The sequence below is a fragment of the Bacillus rossius genome, unplaced genomic scaffold, assembly GCF_032445375.1.
Source record: "Bacillus rossius redtenbacheri isolate Brsri unplaced genomic scaffold, Brsri_v3 Brsri_v3_scf171, whole genome shotgun sequence".
Lineage (NCBI taxonomy): Eukaryota > Metazoa > Arthropoda > Insecta > Phasmatodea > Bacillidae > Bacillus > Bacillus rossius.
This window is the reverse complement of record NW_026962343.1, coordinates 57,866-73,432: the sequence shown is the minus strand read 5'-3', so window position 1 is coordinate 73,432 and position 15,567 is coordinate 57,866. Positions and strand designations below refer to the sequence as shown.

General features: G+C 49.9%; 3 pseudogenes; all 3 read left to right on the top strand.

Moving 5' to 3' along the window:
* The first annotated feature begins 9,564 nt into the window (after nt 1–9,564).
* On the top strand, nt 9,565–9,740 carry LOC134543681 (U2 spliceosomal RNA; annotated as a pseudogene).
* Nucleotides 9,741–10,396: 656 nt separating this feature from the next.
* On the top strand, nt 10,397–10,561 carry LOC134543695 (U2 spliceosomal RNA; annotated as a pseudogene).
* A 4,276-nt stretch (nt 10,562–14,837) lies between these two features.
* LOC134543698 (U2 spliceosomal RNA) lies at nt 14,838–15,016 on the top strand (annotated as a pseudogene).
* The last annotated feature ends 551 nt before the right edge of the window (nt 15,017–15,567 follow it).

Sequence of the window (15,567 nt, the reverse complement as noted above, 5' to 3'; positions counted from 1 at the left end):
TAGCATCACCTCAACCATATTTATTTAATTAATTAGTTTCAAGCACCTGTACCTGTCTTATTTGTTTGTATATTTTGTTTCCTTTGTAGTGCTGATCGGTAAGTGAGTAACTGTCTCTTGTCTGTGTTGTGCTAGTATTTGTGTTGCGACTTTTGTAAGTGTTCTGTTGTTGTGTTTTGCTCCTTCCAGCACTCTAGTGTACTTGTGTTGTAAGGCCCAGCCCTTGACACATTTGTACACCCCCCTAGTGTTCCAGAAACCTAGGGCACAACCAGTGACCTTGTAGTGTCTTGAGCCGCCTGTGTAGTTCTTCTCAGGACAGCGAACTGCTCCAGAAGCGGTCGTCGCTTGTCTGTTTACAGCTGCCCAGGAGAAGAGTGCCTGACTCTTAGCCCGGCACTCGGCTTGCCGCTGCACCCCCGGATTTGACTGTTGCTTCTTGGTTTACCAAGTAGCAGCCCCACCGATTGTGACTTGTGATATTTTCTTTTTAGTGGCCTGTACCTGATTAGTTTTAAGTAGAGTTTTATTTACCTTTCAGAGTTTATACTTTAGTAGAGTTCTATATATTGTTAGGTGGTTAATTGTTATATTTTCAGAGTCTATTGTTTCCTTATTTTTCAGGGTACTCTATACATACCCTTAGTGTTATCTTGTTATAAGAGTTTGTATATATTGTTCTTTTACAGATCTAGTTGTTTGCTGCTGTGCGGCTGTGTTGTTCTCTTTTTGTTAGTGTAAGTGTTTTTCAGGATGCCCGTGCGTCCCAGCTTCGTGGCGTTGCCGGCCCCAGAGGAGATCCAGTGCCCTGCGTGTGTGCGGCTTCAGCAGTTCGGGTCTGTCTTCGGACGACTGGCTGATCTGGCGGCGCATGTGCGCCGGGCGCATGACTCTGCGGGGCTATGGTTTCGCTGTGAGATTTGTAGGCCGCACGAAGAGATCCGGTCCCTGAGGGCAGCAAGGCTGCATTTTGAGACGGTGCACCCGGGCCGGGGCATCGAGCCGGCGCTGCCGGAGGCGGATGGTACGGACTCGGATCTCGCGTCTGATGATGAGGAGGAGGATGAGAGGGTTGCCGTTCGGGAGATGGTGTCCTTGGTGCGTGACCCGGGTGAGCCGGGGTGCCTGCGCGTGCCGGTGCCACTACCGGCCGAGTTGACGTGCATCCTCTGTGGGACGCATGGCTTCGGGCTGAGGATCCGGGGGCGGTATTCAGCATGGTCGGACATGTGGAAGCACATGAAGCGACACCACCCAGAGGTGACTGCGGTGGAGTTCCGCTGCAGGTTCTGTGCTTCCGCATTTTCGGGCGCTGGATATCCGCTGAGGGTGGCTCAGAACCACGTTGCCAACGTCCACAGAGCTGAGGTGCGGAGACTCGCGGCACGCCAGGCGCGAGAGGCAGGCCTGGGCGCGCCAGCACGGACTCCACCTGCTCGTGTGGCCCGGCGGGAGGCACGGCGCTCCTCAGATGAAGACGCTGATGATCCGCAGCCCCGGCCGTTGCCGCCGCGGCTGCCGTCTCCGGTGCCTGGTCCCTCCCACCGTCTCTCTCCGCCTGCACGAGAGGAAGGCCAGGAGACATGTGTTGTTTTGCCCCCCAGGAAGAAGAGACGGACATCACCTGGACCCGTCACGCCGGCGCGCGACGATGCAACGGGGAGGGAGGCTTTGTTTCTGTGCCGCAGGAAGAAGCTGTCACTGTCGCTCCGCACGACACCCCTCCCTGGATCACCGGCACCCAAAGGGACTCCGGCACCTGCGCTCCCGCAGGTGACCACCAACGAGGAGGAGGCGGCCCAGCTTCTGTCCAGAATGCTGCCGCTGCACCCGAGGCCATCACCAGGCCCGGCGTGCCGTCCCTCCTATACCGAACGGGAGGATGTCCCAGCGCCGGCGCCGGAGCAGGAGTGCATCGGAGTAGAGGAGGAGAGAGGAGAGGGTCTGCCACCCAGGGACTGGCAGACCGGAGATGCCCCCAGTATGTCTCCTGGGGGAAGCACACCTGAGCAGCGGACTGCACCGGAGTTGCACGTGGTGCCAGCCCACCTCATCAGGTTCCCACTCCTGCACTCGGAGGGAGGAACCCAAACTGATCCAGACCATGATGAGGAGCTGCCAGGAAGATGTGAGATGGGGACGCAGACGGAGGATGACGTCGCCCCAGAGCAGGAGGCTGCCGACGCGGCGGTGCAGGCGGAGGTGCCGGCGCCGGTGGAGCCAACTGTGGGCGTGGTCGGGGGGAGGGTGCGGCCTCCCCCGGCCGCGCGGGAGCTGTCTGGTCCTGGCGTGGGGCTGCCCACCCAGAATGCCCGGGAGGTACGAGAGGAGGTCCCCCGGGCGCGTCACGGCCAGCAGCCCAGGGAGAACCGCCACCAGGTCCGAGGACGCCCAGCAGAGGCGGCAGACCACCAGTCCGCCTCGGAAGACGAAGGAGAAGACGGCGAACCCGAGGTCCGGCCCAGCCAAGTCCAGCTGGAGTGGATGGCTCGGATCTCGGCAGCCGAGGAAGACTGGGAATCCCTGGAGCACGTCTGCGACGAGTACACGGAGTTTGTCGTCGCCCTCAAGGTACGAGAAGAAGAGGGGGGCGCGGCACGTGCTCCAGGGGGTGGCGAAGGAGCGAGGGGTGGCCGGAGAGGGCCCGGCAACCCCGCCCGCCAGCGCAGGCGGCGGCCGGCATTTGCATTTGACGGGGAGGCCGCCGCCAAGATCCAGAAATTGTACAGGGCCAACCCCAAGAAGGCGATGCAGGAGATCCTGGAAACAGAGTCTCCCTATTGCCGGATTGCGGGAGCCCGCCTGCAGGACCACTTCACAGAGACATTCTCAGACCATGGCTACGAAGTGGGTCCCACGCCTGCAGGTTGCGCACTGGCACACGATGATCCGACAGAGGAGGAAGTGGACGAGCTGGCCAGACCATTCACCACCAGGGAGGTCGCGAAGAAGCTCGCCCGCACCAAGAACACGGCACCTGGGCAGGATGGCATCAGGTACAATTTGTTGAAGAGGGCTGACCCAGGTTGCCACGTGCTTGCGGCCCTCTACACCGCAGTGCACGCCCACAATCGTGTCCCCGGATCGTGGAAGAGGTCCAACACGGTCCTCATCTACAAGGATGGCGACAAGGACGTCCCAGACAACTGGCGTCCGATTGCGCTCAGCACCACCATTTCCAAGCTGTTCCTGTCGGTGGTCGCTGCCCGCCTGGGCGCGTGGGCTGCCCGGACGGGGCGCATCTCCAAGCAGCAGAAGGGCTTCATGGAGTACGAGGGCTGCTTGGAGCACAACTTTGTCCTGCAGTCCATCCTGGATGACTGCAGGGCGAAGAAACGCGAGGTCGCCATCGCCTGGCTGGATCTCGCCAACGCGTTCGGGTCCATCCCGCACGCGTACATCCAGCACTCGCTCACAGAGATGAGGGTACCCGAGACGCTGCGTGCCCTCATCGCGGACCTGTACCACGGCGGGACGACACGGGTCCGTTCCGAGGATGGCTTCACGGAGGAGATCCCGATCCGTGCTGGCGTCCGTCAGGGCTGTCCCCTCAGCCCCATTCTCTTCAACCTCAGCATGGAGGCAGTGCTGAGGACGGCCGCCAGAAGGGAGGAAGAGTTGGGCTACTCTGTCCTCGAGCACCACCACGCCATCCTCGCCTACGCAGATGACATCGTCCTCATCGGGCGGGACCCCGAGAGCCTGCAGACCCTGCTGGATGGGGTCAACGAGGCCGGTAACTGGGCCGGCTTGCGCTTCAAGCCCAGAAAATGCGCATCACTTCACATAGACTGCAGGACCGGTCGCCGGGTGATGCGCCAGCCTGGAGCGCAACCTGGGGTGCAACCCACCGTGATGCAGGTTGCCGGGGTCCCGATCGCCGCACTCGCTGAGGGCGACACGTATCGTCACCTGGGTGTTCCGACAGGTTACCGGAATGCCCAGTCGCCCGAGCAAGAAGTGGAAGCCATGGGGGCAGATCTCGACAAGATCCACGCCAGTCTCCTCGCCCCCTGGCAGAAGATCAACGCAGTCTCGACATTCCTCCAGTCGAGGCTGCAATTCATCTTGAGGGGAGGCCGCGTCAGGAAAGCTGTGGTGACGCGGTTCGACAAGAAGATGAAGAAGTACTGCAAGGAGTGGATGCACCTCCCCTTGCGTGCCACTCCGCTCATCGTCCACGCCCCAACGCATGAGGGGGGAGCTGGTCTCCTCCCACTCGCAGACATGTGTGACTTGGCCACGGTCACGCATGGCTACAGGCTCCTGACGTGCAAGGACCCTGACGTAAAAGACTTGGCGTGGGCCAGCTTGTTCCAGACAACAAAGCAGAAGCTGGGCAAGCAGGAAATTTCGAAAGATGACATGGTGGGGTTCCTCAACGGGGAGACCGAGGGCGAGTTCAACCGTGATGGTGGCGCCCTGGGGAACCACTGGACCTTCACACGAAGTGCAGGAAGGCGCCTCAAGAAGAGCACAGGAACGAAATGGCGCTGGAGTGAGGAGCTCCAGGAGGTCCAGATGGAAATCCCCGCACCTGAAAGTGCCGCGGGCCGCATCCTGGTCGGTCCCGGGGCACGCTCCCAAGTCTACCGGCGTCTGGCCACGGCCCGGCGCCAGGAGTACAGAAGGAGACTCGTGGCCCTTCCAGATCAGGGGAAGGCCATGGAACCGGTCTCCCGGAACCCCGCCAGCTCCCACTTCCTCCGGGATGGCAAGTTTACTCGCTTCGCAGAATGGCGCTTCATTCACAGGGCACGTCTCAACGTGGTGCCCCTGAATGGAGCTCTGCGAGGACCAGCGAGGAACAAGATGTGCCGGCGGTGTCTTCACCCCAACGAGACGCTGCCGCACGTCCTCAACCACTGCGGCCGCCACTCCGCCGCCTGGCAGCACCGCCACAACTCGGTGCTGCACAGGCTGGCCGCTGCCATCCCGAGGGACCCGGGCGTGGAGGTGCGGGTGAACCGTGCCGTGCCCCACACCGGGTCCTTGCTCCGTCCTGACCTGGTGGTCGTGGACGAGCCCAGGAAGAAGATCTCCATAGTGGATGTCGCGGTCCCGTTCGAGAACCGGAGCCAGGCTTTGGATCTCGTGCGGACCACAAAGACGACGAAATACCAGGGGTTGGCAGACACACTGACTGCGCAGGGCTACACAGTTTTCAACGAGGCCCTCGTTGTCGGGTCCCTCGGATCCTGGGACCCGTGCAACGACTACGTCCTCCAGCAGTTACGTGTCCGCTGGAGGTACGCACGGAAGATGCGGCACCTCATGGTGTCTGACGTCATCAGGTGGTCCCGTGACATCTACACCGAGCACGTCACGGGCCACCGTCAGTACCAGGTGGAGGCGCCGCCTGCCAACCCGCAACCAGTCCCAGACCAGGCCCCCGCAGTCCGGGGTCGTGGCCGTGGGAGAGGACAAGGTGGTCGTCGACCAAGGGGCAGACCAGGACCACAACCATGATGTGGGCCCCGGGCGCTGGAGCCGCGGTGCCCGCAACACCGTGGTTCGTGCCCCAACAATCGGCCACTCGGCGCCGCACCGCTGGGGGCACCAGCCCCCCACCGTTGGACCACCGGTGGAAGGGGGGGACCTGAGAGCCCCCCCGACGAAAACAGAAGTGCTGCCGGAGCGCACCAGCGCTCCACCGTTGGACCACCGGTGGAAGGGGAGGGACGCAGGTGCCCTCCCCGCTGAACACAGAAGTAGATGGCCATGGAGGCACCAGCCTCCCACCGTTGGATCACCGGTGGAAGGGGGGGACTTGTGAGCCCCTCTGCAGAAAACTGAAGCAGAGGCCCGAGTGCCCCAGCACTCCGCCGCGGGATCAGCGTGGGAGCAGGGTGCCTGTCCGGGCCCTGTCGTGTGCCAATGTGTGTTTGTGTGCGGACGTCTAAGTGTTGGACCGATAATGTTGTGGTTGGACCCCTAGATTTAGTTGACGAGGACGCTTTTGCCCCCCACCCTACCAGGAAGTATCAATCATGCCTGAATGCCATCATTGTTCACACTTGCAATCTCCACCACGCAATAATAATATCTACCTATTTTACACCACAGTTAAATTTGCCACTGTTCCTGCTTCCACAATAGTCATGCACCATTAATAGCCACCCCAGCACAACACCACACCTAACTCACAATTAAAATAGAGCCACACACGTTTAATAACAATAATTTCCCTATGAATTTGTAAACTTAATAGCACATATGCAGCCACTGCCATAAAAAAGAAATAAAACACCAGTCACCTAATATAATGCACTCCCCATAGAGCCACATGCGGTCACTAACTATAATTCCCCCTGACATTGTAAACTTTCCTAACATTTTTGTCTCCAGCACAATAACGTACAATTAATATAACAGCAACAACAGACACCTAAAATAAATCACTCCTCGGTTTAATAATAACAAACTTCTTCTAATACCATATATACAAACCACTAGTCAAAATAGCACACTTTCAACCTCTAACTTATTAATTAAAATGCCACACAATAACCCAAGCACTTGTAACTCTTAGTAAACATCACCACAAAACTAATTACACATGTATGACCCGCCTTACTCTCAATATTGTTAAACTCACCTAAACCCACCCGTCGTAACATCACTCCCCAGTTTAATGATTTATTTTCTCCCATCCCCAATAATAACAATTAACCTGAATCTCCCCCTCTCAACACACTTCAATCTGCCTCTGCTTCTAAAATAGTCATGCATCATTAGCAGCCACCTCACCACAACTCAACACCTAAATCACAATTAAAATAGAGCCATATGCATTTAATTACAATAATTCCCCCCTGACCTAGTGCACCTGCTTAACACTGCCATAAAACACAAATATAAAACAACAGCATCACCAGACACCTAAATAAATCACCCCTCAGTTCAATAATTTCAAACTTCTTCTAATCCCATATACAAAAACCACTAGTAAAATAGCACACTTTTAACCTCTGACTTACTAAATCAAATGCCAAATAATATCCCAAACACTTGTAACAAATAGTAAACACTACCACACAACTAATTACATTTGAACATCCTACCTAACACACAATACAGTAAAATTCACCTAAACCACCCATCGTAGCATCACTTTCAAAACTAATGACTTTCTCCTCTCCCCAATAATAAAAACAACATTCAACCTAAAACAACCCCTTTCAAGAAACTGCAATCTAATTTTCCCTGGTAAACAATACTATCTAAATAGTCTAAAACAATCATTTCTTTTAAATTGTTATTATTTGTTACTTCTGAACAGCTTGCCCCCTCCATCTGAGATATTTTAAGTTTGTGGGTGTTAGACACCTTGTGTAGTTTATTAAAACTTATGTATTCTACAATGATGTTACTTAAGGTTTGCAGGTGTTAGACACCTTGTTTTCCATCAATACTCTGCACAATGTCTAATATTTAAAAGTTTTCAGCCCAGAGCTTCACTCCACATATAACATCATTACTTGAAATATCTTAAGTTTGCAGGTGTTAGACACCTTGTATAACGCTTCGTGCGAGCTCTTCTAGCAAAAATTTAATTTTTTTATTTTTTTATTTTTCATTAATTTTCTTTTTCAGTGCTATGTATGTTTCTCTTTTCTCTTACAGGTTTGATCATTATTTAAGTTTGTGAGGGTTAGACCCTCTGTATAATTTTTATTTCTCTGCTGTGTATCTTCATTCATTTCCTTTCCCAAGTGTAACATGAAGTATTTAAGGCATGCTTAGATTTGCAAAGTTGAAGGCCAGTGCCAAAGTCTGTTCTCAACCTTAACTTCTACTTCTCAACAGCAATAACTGAATGCTTGTTTACAAGATTTATCCTTGCATTGGCTACTATGCCAATTTAACATCTAGCATCTGTGGTAGGAAGGCCCCCAAGTGTGTGTGCGGGACTGACCTGAGGTGACTGGGTGGTAAGGGTCTGTCATGAGCAGGCCTTTAGTGCCCCTAAGGCTGCCACCCTTTTTACTTTCAATTTATCTGGTGCTTGTTCTTTGTAATAATGCATGGCCACAACAACTGGCACTTCTACATTAATGTTTAAATTCACTCCCCTAACTATCATAAATCTTAAAGAGGAGTGGGAAATACACCCCTGCCCAGGCCTGGTCTTGCACACAACAGGGATTGTGCACAAACTGTAGGCCAGCATTCAGAACCTAATTACAGTCAGGTTAACCATTAGGCTCCCGCCCTCATCGTGTCATTCCTCGGAGTGATGCGGTGGGGGCGGGGGGGCCACGGCGTATAGGGCCGTACCCTGGCTGGGGCGGCACCGCGTCGTGGCTTGTAGGGACTTCAATACCTTCTGGTGTCCATGTTTGGTTGGTCTCTCTGAGGCCGGCCAAGTGTGCATGCCCTAATAGCTTGTTAGGAGAGCAGTATGGAGGCACTGTGATGTAGAGGGTGGGGGGCAGCCATAGCTGGGTTTCTTTGGGGCAGGCAGCCTGCCCATTAAACTAAAATATCTTAAGTAACTTCAGGAGGGGCTACTCCCCGGAGTAAATTTAGTTGTGGTAAAAGTGCATATGTGTGTTTAATTATTTAAGGACCGCGGGGAGCTAGGCTCCTTGTTCGTGAATATTTTATATCTTAAGAGGGTTTTTGTTTTCTTTTCTTGCAACAGACTAGTTCTGTTTTAACGTAACTTCTTTCTTTTAGTCTAGTTAGTGACTTGCGGGGACTAGTTCCCCTTTTAACGTAACTTCTTACCTCCCGCCTTTGAGGGAGGGAACCGGCCCCAGGGGCACGGTGGGATTAGTTTCACTTTAATTCTCCCATAATCTTTGGTTTTCCGGGCGCTAGGTGCCCCTTTTTCCATTTCCTAATATGTGTTTTTAATATTGTAAAGGGTTTTGAGATATTGCTAATAAATAGCTTTCAAATCTGTTCTTATCAGCTTAATGGTGTGACAACTGTTATGCTGGGGGAACAGAATGCACAGAATTTGTCGACCATATGGTTGTGGGAGGGCCTGGTCCCGCCTTCACAATCACTGGCCCCCCGAGTACGTCGGTGGCTTGGCTTCAGTGGTGGAGGTTGGGACCGGGGTGGCACCCACAGTCATATGGGAGAGAGATTCTGCTACACTTTGCCTTAGCAAACATTTTTTGTGACGGATTTGCAGGTTTGCACCCCCGACCAGTTCGGGGGAGTTGTATTGTCTCCTGCTGGCCACTGCCTAGTGCATGCCAGCAGCGAACATTGCTTAGGCAACCTAAAAAATCTGTTCTTATCAGCTTAATGGTGTGACAACTGTTATGCTGGGGGAACAGAATGCACAGAATTTTTCGACCATATGGTTGTGGGAGGGCCTGGTCCCGCCTTCACAATCACTGGCCCCCCGAGTACGTCGGTGGCTTGGCTTCAGTGGTGGAGGTTGGGACCAGGGTGGCACCCACAGTCATATGGGAGAGAGATTCTGCTACACTTTGCCTTAGCAAGCATTTTTTGTGACGGATTTGCAGGTTTGCACCCCCGACCAGTTCGGGGGAGTTGTATTGTCTCCTGCTGGCCACTGCCTAGTGCATGCCAGCAGCGAACATTGCTTAGGCAACCTAAAAAATCTGTTCTTATCAGCTTAATATCTGATACGTCCTGCATCGCAGGACCAGAATATTAAACTGATTTTTGGAACAGGGCGGAGTGCTAGGGGCTTGCCCCACCTCCGCCGCGGGTTGGCCCGGTATTGCAGTACCACCGGGATCGGCCCACCACAAAATGTAATAAACTTTAAGTTTGTTTTAAATGTAATAAACATTGTTACCAACTTGTAAGAATGGATGATAGTGAAAAATTGATTGTTGTAATGTAATGTGCCCAAGTGCAGAGACAATACAGAAAAGTCGTGTGTACATTCAACAAATGAAGAGGAAGAGAAAGCTGATCCAGTAGGTGCTGCCAGGGGCGGCCGAACAGGAACTACAAGGATGCCCAAGGGACGAACTTGGAATGCGAGAACATGTAGGAACTTAGCAATTTTGTGTGCAGAATAATAGGAATTAATTATTTTATTTTATCATACAATGTAGTGCTTGTTGTGAATGTTTAATAAATTTAGCTGTGTGAGAAAAAATTCAATATAATTAACAATTAGGCAGTGTTAAATGATAATAATGATGATGTATTGAAAATGTATTTTGTCATGTCGATGCGTGAGTTTATGTAAGTGTGTGGTTAAGGCTTGTTGTGAAACCTTTTATTACTATTATTGTTATTCATTACTCATGTTAATATTTGTATGAATTGTATTGACTTTTTTTTATCTGTTGAACTACATGTGTTTGGTTAATGGAGTTTTACAATGTGCAATATTAATTTTGATGTGTATTTTAAGGGATGTTTCTCGGCCTTTCGGCTAAGATCAGAGTGTAGTATCGCTTCTCGGCCTTTTGGCTAAGATCGAAGTGTAGTATCTGCGATTCTTCTACACTTTGTCTTGGCAGCATTTTTTGTGACGGATTGCCCCCGGACCTGGTCCGGGGAGTGCGATTGACCCTGCTGGCCACTGCCTAGTGCATGCCAGCATGGGGGCACATTGCTTAGGCAACGTTAAATATCTGTTTAGATAAAATTATATTGACAATTAAAATGTAATGTATAAAGTCAACTCTCCCATGAGAATCATTCTTGCCTTATTGAAACTGCAGTTAATCTAAGGGACCAGCTTGTGCTGCAGCAAGTGGAAAGTACGGTAATTGTAAGAGCGTTGTTATGGATATACCAAGTTTTTTGTTTATTGCTGGTGAATAGTGATTCATTTGGATTGTAATACCTCGTGTCACTGTATTGAAGATATTATCAATGTACAGACCATGCTTGTGCATGTGTGGTGTAGAGTATGACGGCTCGTCGAAAGTGTACAGTCGTTTATGGAAGTCAGTAGACCTTGTTATAGCATTTGATTTAGTAATAGGGAGCCCATATAGCTCCTGGTTCATTAGGATTGTTATCGCTTCTCGGCCTTTTGGCTAAGATCAAAGTGGATGTCGCGGTCCCGTTCGAGAACCGGAGCCAGGCTTTGGATCTCGTGCGGACCACAAAGACGACGAAATACCAGGGGTTGGCAGACACACTGACTGCGCAGGGCTACACAGTTTTCAACGAGGCCCTCGTTGTCGGGTCCCTCGGATCCTGGGACCCGTGCAACGACTACGTCCTCCAGCAGTTACGTGTCCGCTGGAGGTACGCACGGAAGATGCGGCACCTCATGGTGTCTGACGTCATCAGGTGGTCCCGTGACATCTACACCGAGCACGTCACGGGCCACCGTCAGTACCAGGTGGAGGCGCCGCCTGCCAACCCGCAACCAGTCCCAGACCAGGCCCCCGCAGTCCGGGGTCGTGGCCGTGGGAGAGGACAAGGTGGTCGTCGACCAAGGGGCAGACCAGGACCACAACCATGATGTGGGCCCCGGGCGCTGGAGCCGCGGTGCCCGCAACACCGTGGTTCGTGCCCCAACAATCGGCCACTCGGCGCCGCACCGCTGGGGGCACCAGCCCCCCACCGTTGGACCACCGGTGGAAGGGGGGGACCTGAGAGCCCCCCCGACGAAAACAGAAGTGCTGCCGGAGCGCACCAGCGCTCCACCGTTGGACCACCGGTGGAAGGGGAGGGACGCAGGTGCCCTCCCCGCTGAACACAGAAGTAGATGGCCATGGAGGCACCAGCCTCCCACCGTTGGATCACCGGTGGAAGGGGGGGACTTGTGAGCCCCTCTGCAGAAAACTGAAGCAGAGGCCCGAGTGCCCCAGCACTCCGCCGCGGGATCAGCGTGGGAGCAGGGTGCCTGTCCGGGCCCTGTCGTGTGCCAATGTGTGTTTGTGTGCGGACGTCTAAGTGTTGGACCGATAATGTTGTGGTTGGACCCCTAGATTTAGTTGACGAGGACGCTTTTGCCCCCCACCCTACCAGGAAGTATCAATCATGCCTGAATGCCATCATTGTTCACACTTGCAATCTCCACCACGCAATAATAATATCTACCTATTTTACACCACAGTTAAATTTGCCACTGTTCCTGCTTCCACAATAGTCATGCACCATTAATAGCCACCCCAGCACAACACCACACCTAACTCACAATTAAAATAGAGCCACACACGTTTAATAACAATAATTTCCCTATGAATTTGTAAACTTAATAGCACATATGCAGCCACTGCCATAAAAAAGAAATAAAACACCAGTCACCTAATATAATGCACTCCCCATAGAGCCACATGCGGTCACTAACTATAATTCCCCCTGACATTGTAAACTTTCCTAACATTTTTGTCTCCAGCACAATAACGTACAATTAATATAACAGCAACAACAGACACCTAAAATAAATCACTCCTCGGTTTAATAATAACAAACTTCTTCTAATACCATATATACAAACCACTAGTCAAAATAGCACACTTTCAACCTCTAACTTATTAATTAAAATGCCACACAATAACCCAAGCACTTGTAACTCTTAGTAAACATCACCACAAAACTAATTACACATGTATGACCCGCCTTACTCTCAATATTGTTAAACTCACCTAAACCCACCCGTCGTAACATCACTCCCCAGTTTAATGATTTATTTTCTCCCATCCCCAATAATAACAATTAACCTGAATCTCCCCCTCTCAACACACTTCAATCTGCCTCTGCTTCTAAAATAGTCATGCATCATTAGCAGCCACCTCACCACAACTCAACACCTAAATCACAATTAAAATAGAGCCATATGCATTTAATTACAATAATTCCCCCCTGACCTAGTGCACCTGCTTAACACTGCCATAAAACACAAATATAAAACAACAGCATCACCAGACACCTAAATAAATCACCCCTCAGTTCAATAATTTCAAACTTCTTCTAATCCCATATACAAAAACCACTAGTAAAATAGCACACTTTTAACCTCTGACTTACTAAATCAAATGCCAAATAATATCCCAAACACTTGTAACAAATAGTAAACACTACCACACAACTAATTACATTTGAACATCCTACCTAACACACAATACAGTAAAATTCACCTAAACCACCCATCGTAGCATCACTTTCAAAACTAATGACTTTCTCCTCTCCCCAATAATAAAAACAACATTCAACCTAAAACAACCCCTTTCAAGAAACTGCAATCTAATTTTCCCTGGTAAACAATACTATCTAAATAGTCTAAAACAATCATTTCTTTTAAATTGTTATTATTTGTTACTTCTGAACAGCTTGCCCCCTCCATCTGAGATATTTTAAGTTTGTGGGTGTTAGACACCTTGTGTAGTTTATTAAAACTTATGTATTCTACAATGATGTTACTTAAGGTTTGCAGGTGTTAGACACCTTGTTTTCCATCAATACTCTGCACAATGTCTAATATTTAAAAGTTTTCAGCCCAGAGCTTCACTCCACATATAACATCATTACTTGAAATATCTTAAGTTTGCAGGTGTTAGACACCTTGTATAACGCTTCGTGCGAGCTCTTCTAGCAAAAATTTAATTTTTTTATTTTTTTATTTTTCATTAATTTTCTTTTTCAGTGCTATGTATGTTTCTCTTTTCTCTTACAGGTTTGATCATTATTTAAGTTTGTGAGGGTTAGACCCTCTGTATAATTTTTATTTCTCTGCTGTGTATCTTCATTCATTTCCTTTCCCAAGTGTAACATGAAGTATTTAAGGCATGCTTAGATTTGCAAAGTTGAAGGCCAGTGCCAAAGTCTGTTCTCAACCTTAACTTCTACTTCTCAACAGCAATAACTGAATGCTTGTTTACAAGATTTATCCTTGCATTGGCTACTATGCCAATTTAACATCTAGCATCTGTGGTAGGAAGGCCCCCAAGTGTGTGTGCGGGACTGACCTGAGGTGACTGGGTGGTAAGGGTCTGTCATGAGCAGGCCTTTAGTGCCCCTAAGGCTGCCACCCTTTTTACTTTCAATTTATCTGGTGCTTGTTCTTTGTAATAATGCATGGCCACAACAACTGGCACTTCTACATTAATGTTTAAATTCACTCCCCTAACTATCATAAATCTTAAAGAGGAGTGGGAAATACACCCCTGCCCAGGCCTGGTCTTGCACACAACAGGGATTGTGCACAAACTGTAGGCCAGCATTCAGAACCTAATTACAGTCAGGTTAACCATTAGGCTCCCGCCCTCATCGTGTCATTCCTCGGAGTGATGCGGTGGGGGCGGGGGGGCCACGGCGTATAGGGCCGTACCCTGGCTGGGGCGGCACCGCGTCGTGGCTTGTAGGGACTTCAATACCTTCTGGTGTCCATGTTTGGTTGGTCTCTCTGAGGCCGGCCAAGTGTGCATGCCCTAATAGCTTGTTAGGAGAGCAGTATGGAGGCACTGTGATGTAGAGGGTGGGGGGCAGCCATAGCTGGGTTTCTTTGGGGCAGGCAGCCTGCCCATTAAACTAAAATATCTTAAGTAACTTCAGGAGGGGCTACTCCCCGGAGTAAATTTAGTTGTGGTAAAAGTGCATATGTGTGTTTAATTATTTAAGGACCGCGGGGAGCTAGGCTCCTTGTTCGTGAATATTTTATATCTTAAGAGGGTTTTTGTTTTCTTTTCTTGCAACAGACTAGTTCTGTTTTAACGTAACTTCTTTCTTTTAGTCTAGTTAGTGACTTGCGGGGACTAGTTCCCCTTTTAACGTAACTTCTTACCTCCCGCCTTTGAGGGAGGGAACCGGCCCCAGGGGCACGGTGGGATTAGTTTCACTTTAATTCTCCCATAATCTTTGGTTTTCCGGGCGCTAGGTGCCCCTTTTTCCATTTCCTAATATGTGTTTTTAATATTGTAAAGGGTTTTGAGATATTGCTAATAAATAGCTTTCAAATCTGTTCTTATCAGCTTAATATCTGATACGTCCTGCATCGCAGGACCAGAATATTAAACTGATTTTTGGAACAGGGCGGAGTGCTAGGGGCTTGCCCCACCTCCGCCGCGGGTTGGCCCGGTATTGCAGTACCACCGGGATCGGCCCACCACAAAATGTAATAAACTTTAAGTTTGTTTTAAATGTAATAAACATTGTTACCAACTTGTAAGAATGGATGATAGTGAAAAATTGATTGTTGTAATGTAATGTGCCCAAGTGCAGAGACAATACAGAAAAGTCGTGTGTACATTCAACAAATGAAGAGGAAGAGAAAGCTGATCCAGTAGGTGCTGCCAGGGGCGGCCGAACAGGAACTACAAGGATGCCCAAGGGACGAACTTGGAATGCGAGAACATGTAGGAACTTAGCAATTTTGTGTGCAGAATAATAGGAATTAATTATTTTATTTTATCATACAATGTAGTGCTTGTTGTGAATGTTTAATAAATTTAGCTGTGTGAGAAAAAATTCAATATAATTAACAATTAGGCAGTGTTAAATGATAATAATGATGATGTATTGAAAATGTATTTTGTCATGTCGATGCGTGAGTTTATGTAAGTGTGTGGTTAAGGCTTGTTGTGAAACCTTTTATTACTATTATTGTTATTCATTACTCATGTTAATATTTGTATGAATTGTATTGACTTTTTTTTATCTGTT